At 35.6% G+C, this 22,141-nt stretch overlaps 1 protein-coding gene across 1 annotated transcript in view; it reads left to right on the plus strand.

Moving 5' to 3' along the window:
* The first annotated feature begins 9,748 nt into the window (after positions 1–9,748).
* ctnna2 (catenin alpha 2) overlaps positions 9,749–22,141 on the plus strand; it is a 443,954-nt gene continuing 431,561 nt past the window's right edge. Inside the window, exon 1 of the mRNA XM_039689255.2 lies at positions 9,749–9,987. The gene's annotated coding sequence lies outside the window, so the exon portion shown is untranslated. The remainder of the gene's footprint in view (positions 9,988–22,141) is intronic.

A 22,141-nucleotide genomic window follows, 5' to 3' on the forward strand; every position in this document is an offset into this window, starting at 1 on the left:
GAATATGTAAGATTAATATGGAAAAGGTTTTTATGTAATGAAAGCTCCCTATTTAATGGTGGACTTTTCTACTGATTCTTTTTAGCATCAAGAATCAAGTTTAAAATCAAGTTTTTCCACCTTTAATATAACTTATTTTGTAGTTAACTGTGTCATACTGTACTGTACATAACAGAAAAGTGCAGATTTTTTAGTTTTTCCAACTTTAATATAACTTATTTTGTAGTTAACTGTGCAATACGGTTCTGTACATAACAGAAAAGGGTAACACTTTAGAATACGGTTCCTTCGTTAATGAATAACTACACAAGAACTAATGAGTAACACAATATTAACAATCTAGTAACTATTATTAACTACAGACGAAAGTGGTAGTTCACTATTAAGTAATCAATAACTACTATTTTTTTTAATACTTCCCAGAGAACTACTGAAAAAGTTTATTAACAATCTAGTAACTACTATTAACTAAAATAAATTTGTATTAACGAATTAGTAAGTCATAGCTCACAGATGAAAGTGTTACTAGATACTTCTGTGGGAGTTACTAATTTTTGGATTCGTATTATAAAGTGAAGATCATTGGAACTAACTAGTAATTACTCAAGTGTTACATGATCTCGTCAGGATTTGTGCAAACGTTTGAGATTTTTGGTGAACTTTAGTATACTTTTAGAAAATGTCTTTAGTAACACTTGAGTAATTATTATTCAGAGCAAAAGTCTGAAAACAAAGTAAAACACATGATCTTGCATTTTTTTTGTTAATTATGTGATACATTTTATATGGTTTGGAATTGGATCCCTTAGGTAAGGAATCTGACAATTGTTTTAAATAAAAAAAAAAAAATCCTGATTCCTCTTATTGATTCCAGTGTACATTTTAATGTGGTTTTAACCATTGAAGCGCAAAAATACACGAAAGAGAATTAATTTCTGCACTTGAGCAGTGTTTTCTGATCAAAACGCAGCACACACACAAAAAGCTATCTCTCATAAAGTGCACGAATACTGAATTGACTTCTCTTTTGTGTATTGTGCTTGTACGGACAAAAATGATGTCAAAATATCCTTGTGAACACAATCGATTATGTCCGAAGTGAACTTAAACATTTGAGAAAGAAAACACGCATGTGTAACAGAATATTGGAAATGTGCATTAGCTCTTAAAGTTTGTGACATTACTGTTTATAGAAACACAAAGAAAAAAGAAAATCACTCACTTGTGATTAATCTATATTTTATTTATAAAAGGAAAGCTATGCATTTGATTTAAATTTCTGGTTGCTATTGTTGCTATTGCATTTGCAAATGTGTTCTTATTGTATAACTGACTGTATACTTATTTTTAATAATGAACGAATTTTATATTAGTTAGTGTTTATTAATTAGTTAGGCTTTATTAGTCTGTAGGCTGCTTATTTTTGCTCATTCTATTCAGCGGCAACAAAATGTTTTGCAAAAAGACACAGAATAAATATTTTTGATAAATAAATGTTTGACTTGATTTTTTTTTCTTTCTGGGAATCAATAAGAACCGTAATCAATATAACACAAATCTCTAAAATATAAATAATACCCAACCCTTTTAAATTATTGATACACTTTTAATTAGTTTGATTTCATTAGGCATGCTTATGATTGCTAAAATGTAATTCACAGATTAAAACAACCCAGAAAAACTAGAAAAACAAACAACAACATTTCATTGGGCCCTATAGGCCAAGTTGCAGCTCAGTCTGTAAAATGTAATCTTGTGTAAAACTGCACTATTCTAGGAGCCCTCCACACATCAATCAGATATTCTACAGCTTGTGCCATTTTCATTGAATTTGTAGAGAGGAAATGCTACGACAGCATAGTCTCCATCTTTCACTTGGGAAGGAGCTTAGGGAGAATATCTGTCAAACATCACAAGAAGACGTTTCAAGCACTTTTTTTGTGTGTCACAGGGATTGGGCAGGAAAGGTCCAAACGTGTGATCATGAGCCCAGCAGTCACACAGTCACTACCTGTACGCCAATGTATGGTCATAGCTCACTGTGACTCTCCTTTAAATGATTCATTCTTCTCATGTTATTTAATCATGAATGCTGTTTAATTCATGACCCAGGTGCCAGTAGTCCATGGTCAGAATTTCTGCAGTGCCTTGAATTTTTACCCTTGGGATGTTCTTGCACTGCATTGGAATTTTGTGTAATGAAGTCATGGGACTCTCTCTCTTTCTCTCTCTCTGTGACATCAAACACGTCGTTGAAGATGGCAAGCGATGATTGGTTGGGAAGGAATGTGTAGTCTGACATATTTCTTGTCCACGATAAGAATTTAAGAGTCAAAAGCACATAATCTAACACAGTGAATATCGGAACAGACAAAAATATTGTGTAGTCTAAACCTGGCTATCCAACAGTTCAGTTGCATTTTCAGAGCTTGTTTAAAAAGGATTAGTTAACACACTTTCATTTACAATGCACACCCTCATATTGTTGCAAACACGTATGATTGGAAAACAAAAGGAGATATTTTTAATGATATGGTTGCAGTTCATGAGATTACAATGCATACTAGTCACGATTAACACAGTCTCATCACACGTCAACGTCAACATCCGCCGTTTTAGGGTGCCCTTTAACGTCAGTTACATGAGGATCCTGGGACGTAATAGAACTGACGCTTTACCTTTAATGTCAGTTAGGTGACAGGGTAGGTTTAGGGTTAGGTTTAGGTCTGGGGTAGGGTTAGGATACGATAACGTCATCTAACCGGCGTTAAAGGGTACCCTAAAACGGCGAATGTTGACGTATGGTAAAAAGACGTCCCAAGACGTCAGTTATATGACGTCTTGGGATGAGACTGCGCTGCTACGATCACAATCAGTGTTTTAAGGTCATTCAGAAGCTTTGTGTGATGAATACTGTAAAGACGTTTTAATTCACATTTATGTGAACTGAATCTGAACTGAAATGCAGGTTAAGCGTTAACTAAAAATAAAACCCATTTTCATTTGAAATATAATAAACATTAACTGAAATAAAATACAATGTAAAAAATTCTTAAACTTAAATGAAAATAAGAAATGTTGTTTTGGCAATTAAAAAAATATTCATAGTAAAAAGAAAACTAAATATTTTATTTAGTTTATTTAGTCAGTTATGATGAACTTTCAATATTTCATCATCGGATTCGCGCTCAGATTGATATGGTCCAATCGTAGTCATTGTTCGTTACTGTGTTTAGTTTACGGTGTAGGAAGCCTCAGGACACGCAGAGCTGACGTTGTTATGGCAATGGGCGTTTTTGTTTTCAACATGTGCGCTGTATGCGGTAGACCAATCACAACAGACTGAGCCGTCTGGCCAATCAGAGCAGAGTAGCTCGCGCAAAGCAGGGATTTGGAGATATTGAGGATTTAGAGTCCTTTGAGAATCATTGTACATGTGGTGATGTGCAAATATATAATGATAAAATTGAACAGTTGTTTGACCTTTGATACATGTAAAACTGTAGGAGACTCCAAAACAAGGAAACATTAAAATAGTATAATAGGGGCAATTTTAAAGCTTTGCGTTCAAAGGAGCCTCCATTTGTGAAAATGTTTATCCTGGAATAGCTGTGAAGCAGAAGTGGCTGCTGTAATGTCATTAGCACTTTAATGAGCACTATGGACCTGAGAGCTCTGCTCACGGATGTGGAAGATAACACAGCCAGTGTTGGCAATGATGAATGCATGTATGGTGGTGTGCTCTTGATATACAGCGAAAGAGCACTTGGTTAGGTGTGATTGAGGTGGAACAATTATCCTGTCTTTGCACAAACGTCATTGGTTGGGCTTGGTTGTTAGACCACTCAAACAGTATGGATCACACTTAGGGTATCAAAAGGATTTACTTACTCTGCAGGGTGGTGTTCCAGAAAGAATTTTATGTGACTTAGCTACAGTATGCAAGTTTACTCAAAGTGGAAAACTTCAACTTTACTTTTAGGGTATGTAACCAGCCATAGCAATTTATTCCCTGAACTCTGGATTTATTTTACTCCCCCAACTCACAGATAATAGATCTGAACTCAAAAGGTATATTTTTATGTAAACTAAAGTGAATTACAACACAATTATGTGTATACCTGGAAAAGCCACAGAAATATCACCCACTATTTTCCAGCACAAAATGACTGCAAAGGATCCACTCATTCACTCTATGCTGGGTTGTTTTAACCCAACTTTGGGGCAAATATGGAGAAATCCATACGTTGGGTTAAAAAAATGTCATTAAAAATTAACCCAATAGCTGGGTTTGTCCATATTTGACCCAAAGTCGGGTTAAAACAACACAGCATTTTTAGAGTGTACTTTCCTTCACAGCCCTGGGAAAGAAGCAAGAATTTGTAGTCCACATTCAAATGAGACTTTGAATTGGGAGAGCCTTCGTTGCGCCGTTGTGACGCAGTCGGTCTTCGAATGCGGCCTTGAAAGGACGCATTCTCAAAATTGCGTTTTTACAAAATACATAGGCTTACATAAGATGTCTGTTCATCATTAAAAGCTATCCTCACTGATTCAATTAAGCCGATTACTGAGTGATTAAACTGAATGAACTTTTCTTTATTTTTCATATGGGACACATAATGATAGCAGTTGATTGGCCATTACGCCGGTCAAGTCTAGGACGAGCGCCTACTGCCAATGTTATTCTTTAGTTTGTTGTTGTGGGCTTTTTCTCTCTCTCTCTTCATTTTTTTGGGGCGGGGAGGGTGTTGCAAAAATGCTTTCGTTTGATTTCATTCAGGCATGTGAAATTATCAAGGGGTTTGTCAATGTAGGCAGCATCTTCTCACACACAATAACAATATTCCCTCTTTTTGTATCCACAGGTGTGTGCTGCGACATAACCAAAACCACACTTTGCTGGAAGCCGAAATTACAGTCAATACGTCCAGTATTGCATCACTAGATTCACTATTGCAGCTGCCCCAGCAGTACTGTGCTTCCTACTAAATCAAATTGAATGAATTCATCTATTAATTCTAATGGACTCCACCAGAATACTAAATGTAAATGGTAAGTCAACCTAACGTATTGGCAAAGCTCCTTGTTTTAGTTTCAGCAGTACTATGGATTTTCATATACTGTCTTTTTGTTTTATTTTAAACCTGTTATCCTAACACAGTCTCATCCCGAGACATTATCCCTCTTCTTGATTTGCTATTTGAAAACTGATAAAGACTCAGTAGAAGACTAGTTGGTAGAGCAGGGTGATGATGCAACAATCTCATAGTAGGCTCCACCGTTTTGGTGTCAAACTGGGCGACATGGTGACTTGGTGACTTTAAACGTGTGTACTCAACAGATGGGCAGGGGACCATTCATGGTCATGTCGGCACAGCAAAATTGACTGCAGAATAAAGTTACATTCATAATTATATCCTTCTGACTGCGTGAGTAGAACTATCTACCTTTTTACCAATCAGGTCAATGTGTGATCGTCCATGGATGGATCTCTGAGCTGGTGTGAGTGAGTGGAGGCAGGGCTAATTGCATATTTATAGAACCACATGTACTAAATGAGGCAAGGGTGCAGAGTTACATTCAAGCTATTTTAAAGGAGAACTACGGCGCATCGGTACTTAGTCAATCGTTCTCTGAGATTTGTTTTCATGATAATCGAATGTAAAGAGTTTTATCTCTAAAAACTGTTTAGCGTATAATGCTAGAACTGGGGCCATTCACTAAGTAAAAAGAAATCGCTAGTTTATACCACTACCAAGGCTCAAAATAGCCCCCCAGTAACATAATAAACATTGAGAACTTTGTAAGTGTACAGACCATTTAATAAGAAGATACTTTATAAAGACAGTTCACTTTGTGTATGCAGACAGGAGCCATCTTAGAAAATAGTCTTGATGAGTCGATCCCCGAACGCCGTTCATACAGCTCAGTAGATCGCTGAACTTCATACAGTTCAGATCACTCAGCACGACGTCCGTGGTTTGACTAGTCGTGACGAAGTGAACTGTCTTTCTAAGTAAACATCTCTACACTTGCAGGGACCTTCATTGTGTTACTGTGTTAGTGTGGGGCCATTTTGAGCCTTGTTAGTGTAAACTACACTGTAAAAAATTTGGAGTAGGATTTACTTGAAAAAACCTTGCTAAACGATCTCACTTAGAAAATGCTAGTAAATTTACAAAGATTTGCCAAGTAAAAACCTAAACATATTTATCAGTAGCTTTAATTAGAAATCTTTAAGTTAAATTTACTTGGAATGTGGTTGATTAATACCAATTTCCTTTGCCTTTGTATTACACTTCACTAAAACAATTATCTTGAATTTTATTAGTCATTTATACTTTACTTAGATCATCTAAGTAATCTATATATACATCATGTCAGACTTTAAGCCTTATGTGAATGCAAACACCTCAATACTTGGTAGACAATACACAATGGTAGTAACATTTGATGGATCGTTTTTGTGTTTGAATGTGTCGTTTTCAAAAAATTTACTCGAAATGTCACAAAATGGCAATTTACTGAAAACAAAAATCAATGATAAAACAGTGTAAATACAACTGGAAACCAGTGAAAAAATTAACCTCATTAATTATTCAAGGTCCAGTGCATGATGGGAACCCTAGTATCAGAAAAGTTGAGTAATTTTTACTTAATTTTATTGAGTTGATATTACACTTTAATTTATACTCGCTTGAAATAAGTACTGATATGGAATTTACTTAGTTTTTTAAATTCTTGCCTGAACTAACTTTTTCAAGTAAATTACACTGGGTTTTTTCACTAGTATTTACTTAACCAAAAAATCATTTTTTTACAGTGCATAGCGATTTATTTTTACTTAGTAAATGCCCCCATTACTAGCGTAATTCTCTAAACAGTTTTTAGAGATAAAACTTTTCACATTCGATTATTATGAAAAGAAGTCTCAGAGAACGATTGACTAGGTACCGATGTTTTATTAGACCAATTCATTTTGCCCTGGAGTTCTCCTTTAAGGCATGCGAAAAGGGAAAAAATGCTTAAATGTTTAATTTTGGTGATCAAATATACATTTTAAGGGATAGAATTATGGACTACAGGAGGACTTTAATTAATCTTAATGGCTTGGATCTTATAGTTTTCCCCCATACAAGAAATTTCTATTTTGAGCGAAGAGCTTAAACCTGCAAATTTAAATGAAAAATTAAATGGAATTATATTTTTTTATCTTTACATCATGGGCGACTTATAAGCAAATGTACATACTGAACAAACAAACACAATCAGGTTTGGCTCTGACCGTTGTCTTCTCAATAGCTGATTTGTTCCAGATGAAGAGAGTGGAAAGCAGCAGATGGTGAGGTTTGAGAGGGGTTGGGCAAGACTAAGACTCTCCCTCAGACAGCCATAATCCCCAGCAAAAAAGCCCTGGAAGCTGCCCACTGACATCCAAACTCTCAGACAGTCTGAGCTGAGCCGCTGTGCTGTCATACAGTGGTGTGTGACCACATATTTTACCATAGTAGGACAGAAAGCAAAGGGCAATTGTGCAAGATCTTTATATTATTTATAAATGAACATCGTGACCTCCATCGGTTAATTTTGACTGACTAATTGCATCCCAAAGGGTGTATTAAAATCACTCACAACTGACTTAACTATTTTGACTGGAACTCAAGTTTAATCCTGTTTCAAATGCAAGGCACAACCTTAGCTTTTTGTAATTGCCTACTTACTCAGGGCTGTGAGATTTGTCTTTGAATTCAGCAGACGTGCAGTGCTCAAGTGGAAGCCACTATGGTATTGATGAGCATGTGTCTGTCTGTAAACATAATCATTCTGAAATGTTATGCAACTGATGCAGAACATTACTCATGACCTTCAGAATTTGAGGTGAAGTTGTTACTTAGTCATTTAGAAGGAATTTACTCCATTAATTCTAATAAACAAAATAGGATAGCTGAAAGGCAATTGTTGATTTGCATCTGTCTACTGTGAAGAGATGCTATGTAGTGTTCAGAACTCCATGCGACATGCTGCTAATTGCTATTTGAAAAATTATGTGCACACGTTAGGGTCCATTTTTAATCTGGATTGGTTAAGTTTTAGGTCAGATGCTCTGGAATGCTTTGAGAACCAAAAAAAAAAAAAAAAGCTGAAAAGGGTTTGAAATATCAATTGATTTTATGCATTCAAGAATTAGTTCTACTAAAAAAAAAAAAAAAAAAAAGTAATTTATTAAATTTCATATCAATCCAAACCTCTCCAGACTTTTATTCTGTAGAAAAAAAAAAGAAGAAGATAAAGTTCCCCTCAAGTGAGATTTTAACTCAAGAATCGTTTGATGTCAATAACCAAATCTATGGAAGGATGGGACATGGTGATGAAAATGTCCCCTAAAGAGACATGGTGATGAGAAAAATATGAGATGGGAGGAAAATTATATGTTAAAGTCCCTTTGTAGTCAATAATATACTTTAAAACTCACATTTGATCACAAAATGTACATATTTAAAATTTTTTTCCTAGAAAATAAATTCTTCATGCCTTGTAATAGTTTGAATGTAACTCCACCCTCGCCTAATTTAGTACAGCATACGCGGTTCTATGAATTTGCAAATTAGCCCCGCCTCCACTCACTCACAGCAGCTCAGAGATCCACTCGTTGACGTAATTGGTTACAGTTTGTGACGTCAGAAACACCAGCGTTTTCAAACCGTGTTTACCTAATGCCGTGGCGAAAACAAGTTTCCATATACGAATCAATCCGAATCATGAACAAATCATTTTGCAACAGATAATTGAACAATTTATAATAAAGCAATTCATTATTGATCTTAAACAATTTCTTTAATTGTTTTTCCAATGTTGCCAAAGCATAGTCCAAAAGTGCATACAGTGTATCATGATCATTTAGAATGGATTTAACCTTCCTGTCTTTTCCAACAGGCAGAAGGTCTTTCTGCTATACTGGTATACTTGCAACAGCTTTATGAATATGTAAACATCTCACTTATTCAGCACATTTATTATGCATACTGCCAATCTCTGGCAGAGGTGGAAGTGTGTATCAGCAAAAAATAAAATAAAAAATTAAACAGCCTGTTTTTACACTAGAAAGGCTGTAAAAAAAGGCTTTAGACCATTCACTGTAAAAACATAAAAATAAAAATAAAAATTTGTCCGGTGAAAACACATTTTAATGACTAATTGATAATTGAGTAATTGAATATTTGATAATTGAGTAATTGAATCAAATTGCAATACTGCTTTTATACTCACTAGTAAAATACTTTTCTTCAATTTTGAGATCAGCTTTTACTTGTGGGCAATCAGCCGATTAAGAAAAGTGTGATTTTGATTAGTCGAGTTTGTGTTTTTGCTGGTATAGTATGAGTGAATAACATTTGCTCGATTTGTTGTACTTATAAGCAATAAGAATTAAGAATACATATTGATCATATCATTATTCGAGATTGGCGTTTATAAAATGTGCTTTCCATAGGCCTGTTTCCCCCCCCAAAAAGGTGAATAAAATAGTGGTGAACTCCTATTAAGCATACGTGTGTGAGCGTTCCGTCCTCCAGCTGAGCATCACTAACAAGGATGCGCAGCACCATCTTCGCCCCGCCTATCCCAGGCTGCGCTCTTTCTCGCCGCGTTCACAGCGCAGGCGCATTGGAGAGCCTCCGCGCGGCTCACTATTTAGCAAGGAGGGAGCGCGCATACTCAGCACCTGTCGTGTCTGTGGCTGGGGATTCAGTGGGAGGGGTCATTATTTGGCAGGGAGCGGCAGAGAGACGAGCATTTCCTAGATACCCACAGCAACGCGTGGATTCATTCTGCTTCCATCACTTCAGAGGCGAGCCGGCGGATTTTTTTAGGTGTTGTTTCAACTTACTGGCCAGGTTTGCAAAGACGTCCATCTGGAAATAAACCACACCATCGTATTTTTCTCGGAAGTGTTTTGTTCCTGCACCGGGGCTGTCACCACTGAAGGTAAGATCAATGGAAGCCACTTTGGAACAAGAACCCGTTATTAGATGTGTCAGAAAGGCGAGGCTTGTGCGTTTTAGGCTTATCGCGCTGATTATCAAAAGTCAAAAGGGAAAGCAAAAAAAAAATCAGGTGTCAGATGAAAGATACATAGGTAAATTCCCCAAGCGATTGTCTAATGCATCCCTCCGCTGTATAAATACAGTTATTCCAGCACCGAGGTGATGGCCAGTTCCTCCCATCTGCAGCCTGCTAGCATACCGGCTAACCAGCTCGTTTTATGTTAATTAATGGTTTGCTTTTAACAGAATAATAGCATAATATTGTCCGCGTGATGACGGGCATGGTGTATTGTAATAATATAAAACCAGTGGCTCGTCTAACTGGTCTGTTGACACCTCTCCTCATTGCCGGAGCGCCTCCCGTCTTAATGTCCCGTTATTCTTTGTCCGCTATTACTATTGTGCTCTATTTTACATTTGAATGATTGGTTGAAGAGGCTTTTAGGATCCGGACGTTTATAAGAAGTAAATAGTACAGTTTTGTAAAAACATACAACTTTAGGCTTCATGACATTGAGATATTTTGCCGGTTCCAGCTGGATGAAGCCCATGTGTTGGAAAATTAACTTTCTATTTATTTACAGAATGATAGCTACTTGCGCCCTGGAATCGATTTTCGGGGGGATTTTTTTTTTTTTTTACCTTTTATGAGGCCCCTTCCCACCACCATAAACTAGTCATCAATTTATGTTTAGTCAAATAGGCTGCTCCTATTGCAGGGTCGAGTTGTCTGGGTGTTTGATGGAGTTGTGTCAGACTCTGCTTATTTAGCATCACCAATAGGTTGTCAAAAAAAAAAAGAAAAATGATGATATTCATTTTCAAAAGTAATGAGAAAAATATTTACATGTCAAACAGCATATTTTCATGTTTTGCCATCTGGACAGCTTAACCAACAACAGTATTAGATGGTAGTCGCATGACAACTATCATATGGATCACTTTATTTTTCTTTTATAGTTATTTTTTTAAAGTAGGCTTATTTGGTTTTTAGTTTTTTTTTTTTATATAAGTAGCCTATTTCAGGTCATTGTTGTTTAGTTAACTTACAGTAAATGTGCTGGTGGTGTAAATAATTAATATAAAGGACAGGAAGTTACATTTACATTTAAAAGAAACCATACAGACATTGAAATGCAATATTAAAAGTTGGCATTTCTTTAAAATGGTAGACTCACTCAGTCGTTGAATAATTCACACGCTGTTATCACAATTTGCTGACCTGAATCAGTTAGGCCAACTTAAAAATCTAAACCTATGAGTACATTTTATAAAAATATAACACCAAAAGAGGAATTTGCATTGAACATTTGATCACATATTAGGGGCATTATTTATTTAAGCCCTGTTCAATTTCTTTTTAGCATAATTGTTGCTATCATACAATAATTCCTGTCTTATCTAAGCTATGTGGTGAAACTGATGTGAAGTATAGATTTGTAAATCTATCTATCTATCTATCTATCTATCTATCTATCTATCTATCTATCTATCTATCTAGCTAGCTAGCTAGCTACTATAACCTACAGTGAAACAGATATACCTGATTATGTTTGTAAGAGTACTTGTAAACATAAATTTCCCTCAGTCAAAGTAACAAGAAAACAAATTTTCCTCACAGTCAGTGCCGCATTGTAACACACTATATTGTTGTCGACGCCACAAACTTGAATGTTCCTATTCTAATCAATAAAGCTGACTACTTATGGCTTCCTTGATCATGAGGGCAGTCTTTATTTGCTCACTTGCAGTGTAGATGTAAGTTTCCATGCCGTAACAGTAGCTGTAAGCAGAAACCAAATGGGTGTGAAAGGGCAACAGTGAGGCTGCATTTAGAAGTCGAGCATTTGATTGACAGGGAGGTGTGCAACACTATTACAGTTTTCACAATCGTGTCGGGGTTTTTTTCTCAGCTCTGCAAGTCAACCTGTTAGCCAAAGAGTGCTTGTAAAGGGTCACATGCTCTCTGTTTTCATGAAATATGACACTATGTGAAATAATTGTATAGCACAGTATTTATGATGTTTCACTTGCAGTGGCCCATTTAAAATCCTGAATCCTGAAAAAAAACAAAAAACAAATGCATTATAATTATTTAGCTGTATTATTCTCAAATGCTTTGGACTGCATTGCACAGAAATAATGCACTTTATAGTGAGTACCGAGAGAGCCGATTTGCACCCTGTCAGCTCTTTGGGACGCCCTGTGTGCGTGAGCTGTGAATCTGGTCTCTATGGTGTCTCCCGGCTGAGATGAGGGGCTCTGTTTGCAAGACAAACAAGCAGAAATAAAGCACCCAGCTAGACGGTGAGACTTTCCTGTGTGAAGGCATGCCTGCTGCACTGACTGACAGGAAGAATCATAGTATAAATATTATAAGACTATTGATTTTAATGTTTGTGAACATCTGTACCGATCTTGTCTTCTTGTGAAACCACACGAGACGATTTCATGCATGCCTGTACATCCATCCATTTATCTACAGTATTTAAATCAGTGGTGCTAAAAAGTATAATTGTGCATTAGATTATTTTGAACAAAAACCAAGCCAAGAGTTTTATTGGCTTTTCAATCATTTTACACAAACAAGGGTATTTGAAATTAATCAATAGGTTTGTTGTTTAAAATTATTTTTTAAGCATCCCAACTGATCCGTGAACACATTCGGCATATTAGAATGGTTTCTGAAGGATCATGAGACACTGAGGACTGGAGTAATGATGCTGCAAATTCAGTTTTGCCTTCACTTCAGTATATTACAGTATATTATATATTTTTAAAATATATTAAAATCAAAACTGATCTTAGTGAGCATAAGATAAATTGTTCATATGATTAAAATTCTTACCAACGGCAAACTTTCGAACAGTAGTGCCCAAATACAGATGTTTCTCTCTCATTTATTTTAAACAGATTTAAAAGAATAAACATATGTTTAGATGTAATCATCAGCATTTCTTTACCGTTGCAGAATAATTCATTAAGTTAAGTTAAATTAACTTTTCTTTTTGTGAATCCGCTTATAAATGTGCCAATAAAGTGCTTTTCAGACTGAGATAAGCCTTTAAAAAGAGGTATAATTAGCTTGCAAACTTTCATTGCCACCAGTAAAAGTGATTTTCCAATTATTCATAAATAAAGACTGAAGGAACAAGTAGCTGTGAAGTTAAAGATGTATAAAGTATGATGAAAATAGAAACAAGACTTGTCTTTTTTTTGTCATATAATGCTATGTTTTTATTTAATTAAGAGGAACTTATATTGTATTGGTTCGCCACAGAGCTAATGCAAGTTTTATGAATACTCCCACTTATTCTTTGCTGACATGCTGAACTCATGAGCTTAGGCATTGTAATCTGGCTAATGTGAGTAATTTGGTAAGGCTTGAAACACCCATTTACATCAATGTTAATGTGCCTAAGTATATTTTGATATGCCTACTGGGATAAAATTAAGTTCACCGTTATTCATTTCTCATTGATTTATAAAAGAGGAAGTATTAAACTGGCGTCAGGTGACTCGCATCCTGATTTTGCAGTTAGACACCTTCCTAGTTCAACATAAACCTAAACCTAAATCTAAGGCCCCGTCCACACTACTGCGTTTTCGTTTAAAAACGGAGAATTAAAACGAATACGATCTCCGTCCACACCAGCGTTTTATCTGCGTATTAGAAACGATCTCCGTCCACATTAAAACGACTGAAAACGCAGATTACGTGACCATTCACCAACACTGGGCATGCGCGTGCCGGTGTAAACAGTGAATGACGAATCAGGGAAGGATGCGTCATGACTGATAACACCCAATCATAGAGCCGAGCGTCAGCCTCTGCGTTTCTAAAGTTCTCCGTTTTGTATGGTTTTGTCTCGTCCACACTAAAACGCACTCCGGAGATTCAAAACGCAAAACGCAGCTGCAGCGTTTCTAAACTTCTCCGTTTTAGGTCTTCGTTTTTCCCGTTTTAGTGTGGACGGGAGGTGCAAATGTAGTAAAAGGTCTCCGTTTTTAAACGAAAACGCAGTAGTGTGGACGGGGCCTAACTCTACCCATAATTATCCTTAAAATCAGAATAGGTGAATAACTGATAGAAGCACCTAACCCTTGTTGTTACTGTAGCTTTAACTTGATTTTAACTGTAAACTTGTCCTTCAAATCTGATTGGTTGATTGGAATGTTGTTCCTGTATCAACAATGATGTTGATCCAGGAACATGTTGCACTGGGTTGCACTAAACAAGTAATTTTGAGCATTGTCATCTAGCATTGCATTTTGCATAATTTGACATCCTTAAAGGAGTAGTTCACTTTAAAAAAAAAAAAAAAAAAAACTTTTGCTGATAATTTACTCACCCCCATGTCATCCAAGATGTCCATGTCATTCTTTCTTCAGTCGAAAAGAAATTAAGGTTTTCAATGAAAACATTCCAGGATTTTTCTCCAATTAAATGCACTTCAGTGGGAACCAAATGGTTCAAGGTCCAAAAGACAGTTTCAGGGCTTAAAACGATTCCAGATGATGAATAAGGGTCTTATCAAGCGAAAAGATCGCTCATTTAAAAACAAAAATAACAAAGTTTAAGTTTTATAACCTCAAATGGTCGCCTGGCTCTGTTCTGTGATGAGCGTTCGTGACTCTCGAACTCGTTTATCAAAATGAACGAATCTTTTTTCGTGTCATTTGGTTCATTCAACGAACGTAATGAACGAGTTGACTCGGGAAAAGATTTGTGGGAAAAGTGCATTATATGGAGAAAATCCTGGAATGTTTTCATCAAAAACCTTAATTTCTTTTCGACTGAAGAAAGAAAGACATGGACATCTTGGATTACATGGGGGTGAGTAAATTATCAGCCAAAGCTTTTGCAAAAGTGAACCAAATATATCAGCATTCCAAGTTTATTGTTTTTTCTATGTGATCCAATGCCCACATCTTGATATTTGCAAAAGTTTGAAGTGGAAAATGTCAGGTTCTTGTCAGTTGAGATTAGTCTTCCGAGAGTCATATGGTTAAAGAATTTGAGAAAAGCATGGATCAGTGCAAAAGAGCAACATCTACGTGGAGATACAGTTGCTTTTTTAAAAGTCTGCATTGCAAGTAGTGATTAGCATTTTCTGGGAGGAAGATTGCGAAAACTGTCTGTAGTTTTCTGAGATGCTGAGCAAAAAGCCACTGATCTGATCTTCTCGTTTGCAAACAGCGGCGCCTTTGAGTTTGGAGACGGTGCGAGACACTGCCTGCAGCGCTCCAGAAGTAACTGAACCAGTGATGCTGCAAGACATAACTTAAGCAAAACAAACAATTCACAATTTATGAGAGATTGCAAGCAGCACTAGATAACACAACCAAAGTGTTTACGAACTTTTTATTTGAACTTTTTTGACACTTTGATTTAGTTTATCTTCTTCAGAATTCAGTATGTGAAAAGAGTTATTTCTCCAAGCACTTTACCATTCAAAAAGCTGCCTTTTTAATTTTGTTTTTATCTGTCCAGTTTTGCTGTAGCGTCTCCCTGAAGACCTTTAAAGGGCACTGGTAAACCTTGTCTAATTTTCTTTCTGTATATGTATGACTGTGATAAGTCAGCAGAATCTCTCGGAGACAGCATCTGTTCATCCTCTTTTTTCTTACAATTATTCATCCTTTTTCCCCCAGTTCCCTTCTTCCTATAACCCAACATGAGAACAGCATTCCACTATAGGATATGGAGGACTCATTGAATGAGTCCTTCCTCACGATGCAATGTAAAGTGTCGGATTTGGTGGTTAATTTTTCTATTCTGCCCCCGACTGGAAGTCAAAATCTTTCCGATCTGTCTGCATCACATAGGGCCAGTTGTTCAAAACATTTAATCTGGATCAAAATGATCCGGATTTGGAAATCCCATTTTTTTCCTATCCAGGATCAGGTTATCCGTCTTACTTTTATGCCGTTTTTTCAAAGCAATATTGGACTGGATCACCCTGATCCAGATACACAGTTTTCAAGATTACCAAATCCGGATTACCAGTGCTCTAAATGGGACAACATATCACAATGTGGGCTACCAGCTATGCAAAGAACAGGTAGAAGAGCCAACATGGGGTCACTGTAAGTGTTTCTTATTTTGAGAAAAAACACAGATGGGGACAAGATACTTTTTAGTTTATTTTTACTTTACTATACTGAATAGCTTAATTGTTAGCATATGTCTACTTTATCACTGTTACAACAGTTACACAAGTCAGGTGCAAAATATAAATAAAAGTATATACATTAAATTATACAAATGTATTATTTGACCAAAGTTTTAATACATTTTCTTCCTGAAATCCACTGTGAAATCCTACCCCCTGTTGGGATCAGGATATTCCTGTTTTGTTTTTTTTTTTGGATCAAAGTTATCCAAATCCCAATGACAAGTTTTGAACAACACAAACTGAAGGTTTGATCCGGATAAAAACTAGGTTTGGATTCCCTGATCTAATCTGATTTCAGATTCCTTCTTTCCCTTTTGAACAACCCATTTTCAAGATTTGATCCAATCCGATAACCAAAATCCGATCAGCTTACCTGGCTTTGAACAACTGGCCCATGACGTCAAACACATCACCTACTGTATTAACTATAGTATTAACTTCGATCACATGGATAATGGATTTTTTAGGGACTAATTGATTCGTTCAGGCACTAGTTAATGAATTTCGAAAACATTGTCGGCACTGAAAAATGAAAAAACAAACAAACAAACAAACAAAAAAACAGTGTTGCTTACATGTTTGTCTGCTACACCATTTCTAAAATAAGATGCAATGATTTCCCGACTTATTGCTTCCATGCAGTGAGGAAAAAAAAGTCTGGCTACTTAAGATGATGCTAGCCCTAGTTTCCCTTTTCTCTCCCCATTTTTCTTTACCTAACTTTCTCTACATTTTCTCCCCATGCTTTCAACATCCCTGAGGGAAATTCTACAGCACAAATACTTCCACAGTGTGTGAATGAACACAGAACATTATACTGAGCTGGCCTCCATTGTCTTTTAGATATGTCCTCTTCCTCCAGATCTCATTTTTTTCTTCTTTTCTTGCTTCCCTGACCTTCTATCTTTGTGATTTCCAATATGAATTAACTTTCTTAATTAACTTTGGTTACCTAAGCTGTAATCTGTCAGGGGGCCAATGAATGTTTTAGCTCCAGCATTAGCATTTGAAGGGCTCAGGTACACACCAAGTGAAGTGACCAGTATTCGTACATCAGGGTGTTTTAAGCAAGCTGAGCCCATTTAGCTCCTTTTGAGGTGTCAGCAGTCGCAGCATTGGACAGATGGTCGCTCCTTCTCTTGTCTGGCTTGAGTTCTATTACTGAGGGAAATCAATAGGATTGTAGAAGTCACCGTGACCTGTAATTTAAGAACATCTATAAAACTGCACGCTTTAAACTGTGTTTAATTATTACAGAAGGTTCCTCTCGGATGGGAAGTTGTCATTTTGACCATAAACACAATTGATTTCCGGCCGTGAACAATAAACAATATCAGCTAATCTCAAATCACATTTTTAGACGTGTGCTTTTTAGGCTCATTCTGCCGGGAAATTCAGCACTGTGAATGGAATCAACAATTTTATTTCATGTCTGAACATTAATCTTCAAAACAGACCATTTTCTCTTTGGTATTTTCATGCAATATGTCTGTAATCAAAACCAAGGACAGATCTCATTTGCCTGTGTGTTAAAGAGATTCACTGAACAGCACAAGAATATGGCGTCAATATTTTCATCCCAACATATAACAAATATATATATATAACATTTGTTATATAACAAATATAATATATGAAGAGTTCAGATGCAAAAGCCTCTAAATGCCATTTGAAATTTTCTTCTTTAATGATGATTTTTATCAAACTTGTATATTTAAGTTCAGTAATTTCACTTGTTATTTAAGTGAAATTACTGAACTTAAATATACAAGTTTGATAAAAATCATCATTAAAGATGAAAATTTCAAATGGCATTTAGAGGCTTTTGCATCTGAACTCTTCATATATAACAATCTGTCAGTTCTTCTGTCATACAACAGCTTTGTGTAAGGAACAGAGCAATAGTAAAGCCGTTATTCACTGAAAATGCAGCTTTTATTGGTGCATTCGAGAGAGTCTAATTCATGACGTGTTCTTTTGAATCGGATCTTTACAAATCCTCTCAGAATGATTTGTTTATGAGTCAGAATCAATTTCTTAAATTATTTCAATGAGTCAGTGACTCAGAATCATTTCAATGATTCACTGATCTGGTCTCTTTTACTTGAGAGGAGATTACAGTTTTTCTGAATAACACTAAACCCCATTCTCTGAACCAAATTCTCAGTAGTCGAAATCAATTTGTCGAATAAATCTCTGTTTACGTAAAACATTAAACAATTTAAAACACTTTTTGCAAATCTCATGCACTCTAAACACATTCTCACTCACTAAAACACATTTTGCACTGTGCCTTTCAAAATGCTAAACACTGGTAGGTGATAGACACACAACTGCAACACAGTTGTCATCATTTATACACAACGATTCAAAATTGTCATTGTCTGTGATGTGGAGAAAGTCCTCCGACCGGACCAACATGCAGACATGATGCTGATGCAGAATCAAATCTTTCTTATTGACCTTGATTTTGTAGTTGCACAACTCCGAGAATACTTAACTTTAACATGCTTTTCAATTAGAGTTTTTTACAGTAACCTTTTTGGCTTTTGCAGTTGGGTCACTGTATTTTCACAGTATGCAAGTGATATACAGACATTCGATAGGTCTACTATTTAATATTCAGTACAATACTATACTTGCTGTGGATACGGTATACAATTTATTCACCGTATTACTATTACATTACTTTTACATACAGTAATTGCAAAATTTGTTTACTTTATTACAATATACTTTTTTTTTTACTGCATGCTTTGAATTTTTTTTTTTTTGATGTAGTGTCTAATAATGAATGATCTGGTGTTTATAATTTTGACTCGCTGCATGTATGATCTGAGAGAATTGTTTGATTTTGTGCACAGGTACACTAGATTTGATGCATTTGTTTGATTTTGCCAGAGGAGTCAGAGGTTCTGTGAATGTGGTTGGAAAATTTATTTTTGTTTAAGGTCTTTAGAAAGTCAGTGATGGTTTCAAGAAATGTGTTTCAGCAAATCAGAAAAAAACTGTATTAGTGAATAATGAAATTGATTCAGAGTCACTGACTCATTGAACTGATTCAGTGAGTCAGTGACTCAGAATCAATTCATTGATTCACTGATGGGTTATTTTACTTGAGAGGAGATTATTAGTGAATAATCAAATTTCAGCTTGTTCACTCAAAGTTATCTTGTGAGTTCAGAAGGCAAGAAATATGGTGCAGTGTTCAATGCAGACTTCTTTGATGGTGCCTTTGAGACCATTTTGAAGTTGAAAGCTCCAGGCCCAATAATAAAAATTATAATATCACAATAATATAATAATAAAAAATGAATTATTGCATGGAAAAGAGCAAAATTCATTCTTTCGTGTTCCACTGACGAAAGAAAGCCAAACAGGTTTGGAACAAAATGAGGATGAGTAAATTAAAGATTTGTCATTTTTGTGTGAACTAATCCTTGAACAGTTTTCCTCACGGATACTGAAATTAGCTGTCAGTGCTCATTTACCTTTCTCTCTAATATTTGGCGGAAATGTTATTCAGCTCCGAAGGCTATTGCTGCTGAGAGTAATTTGACTCTTGCTGCTTTTGTCAGATTGTTTTGCAATAAAACTCTATAAAAGTTGAAATTCGTGTGCACGTCATTTGTCACCGGAGAGCAAAAAAGCGAGAAATTCCTTCATCCATTTAGCTCGAACCTGTTTGTTATCTCTCTGCCTCTTCAAGACACTACAAAATAGACACTATTTTGAGCACAAGCTAATAACAAAGATCTAAAATGGAATATGCTTTTCCAGATCTTTAATAACGAGTCTTAAAGGAATAGTTTACCTAAAGTCTATGTGCAGCACACAACGTAGCCTACTGGAATGGGACACCATGAGAGTAAATAATGACAATTTCCATTTGTTGGGGTTCTGTTCTTTTTTAAGGTTATTTGCAAGCACATATTTCATAGCTCATTTGAAAGTATATGTTTAAGGTGTAGGCTAGTTTTAATTGTTTGGAGCTACTTAGCAGTTAGTGTTCATGCTAACATGTTGAAGCCTTGGAGCTCATTTGGGTGACACAAATTTGAGGTTTTTGGACGTTTAAGTAGTTTTCCCTTGTGTTTGGTATGATGTGTGATTTATGAAGTAATTGATCCCTTTTTGACATGTCCATAGTAGTAAGAACTGAGTGGAAAACCCAAATATAGACCATTTTGCAAGATGTAAACAACACTGGTCCAGAAGCACTTCCTGTTTCAGTTTTTTTAACACTAGATAAAAGCTGGGATAAAATACAACCAACAGAACATATAAAACTGAATCAGAAAGTTAAACACACGTTTTCTTTACATGTGAAATAAAGAAAACAGTTACAAACTAAAACAGGAAGTGTATCTGGACCAGTGTTGTTTACATCTTGCAAAATGGTCTATAGGCTACTTATTTTTTTTTTTATGTGTACGCAAGGGTAGGCATACAGTGCGTGTGACGTAAATGTTCTCATCAACATAATATGAGTGTAGCCATATTTATTTGTGTCAAATTTAACATGGTTTAGAAACACTTAGCAGTTAGCACTCATGCTAACATATTTTGAATAGTTGAATGCTCATTTGGGTGGCACAAGTTTGAGTTTTTTGGACATTAAGGTACAATTCTTGCAAAGTGTGCCTTTAAGCGTTCGCACCAAAACTAAAGTAGCCATATACTTTGGGCTTAATGCTATCTTGGCTGAGGTTACACTTAAACTGCTGAGATCAGAGATGTGAAGCTAATGGTCACTGTGATCAGTGAAACGGTCTTGAATGACTGAGAAGGGACCCTTTTTTTAAGGATTTTCATTATGTGTTATAGTAGTAATATTTAGAAAAAATGGAAACATTATTTTGAGCTGCTTGTCCTGACCTTGTTTTACATGACTGCATGTGTTTATCTAGGTATTAACCTCGATTTGAGCTTTGATTTAATCTGGGTAAACAGCAAGGTGCTGTGAAAGAGAGATGACTGCAGAACGAGTGCTTTTATGCATGAATTTGCAATCAAAAATTGTATAATGGAATTTGGGTGTTTGTATGTGTGAAGTGGTGGGACTGTCCATTGTGACTCTAAAAGCTTGTTAAAACATCAGGCCTGAACTGGCTGATCTTCATTGCCGTAGTCCCATAATGAGAGCTTTTCATTTCATTCCATGATCCTGATAATTGGTTATTATGTAAAGCAGAAGATAACTTAATTTGCATACCATAAAGTAAACATCAGAGCTTGCAAGGCAGCAAGAGAATAGCTGACAGTCAAAGCAGATAGGTGAGATATCCAAAGGCCATTATGACTTCGTCAGATTGCTCCCATTATAATTATTGGAGCTGTCTGTCAGGAAAGTGCCTGATTTCATTATGTATTATTAACTTTATTTAATGGATGCCTCTATTGTTTTTTTTATGCATTGCACTATATATGTGCTATATATCTAATCAATAAAATTGTGACAACAGATTACAAGCCATATTATTAATTAAATTTAAGAAATTAGAACTGAGTAATAAATAATTAATTAATTAATTCCTTAAAAGTTTACCATTTAAAATGAGTAAAATGTACACAAAAAATAATCAAAAATATCTGAATATCAGATAGACGTCAAAGATGAATAAAGAACTCTTTATTTTATATTGTCAATATTAAAGACACCTGATGTTAACAAGCAGAAGGAGAAAACCATCATTTTAAGTCACCATTATGGTGATCGATGTTTCTTTTAGTTGGGCTCTTTAAGGTTTGTTTGAATCATTTTGATATGCTGATTTGCGACTCATACTTATTATTAAGGTTATGCATCCTGCTATTTTTTGTGGAAACTGATAAACTAAATTCAGAATTCTTGGCTAAATAGAAAGTTCAAAAGAACTGCATTTATTTAAAATTATAATATTTTAATTTTATTTA

This window comes from Pimephales promelas, chromosome 6 (genome assembly GCF_988280905.1).
Source record: "Pimephales promelas chromosome 6, fPimPro1.hap1.1, whole genome shotgun sequence".
NCBI classification, from domain to species: domain Eukaryota; kingdom Metazoa; phylum Chordata; class Actinopteri; order Cypriniformes; family Leuciscidae; genus Pimephales; species Pimephales promelas.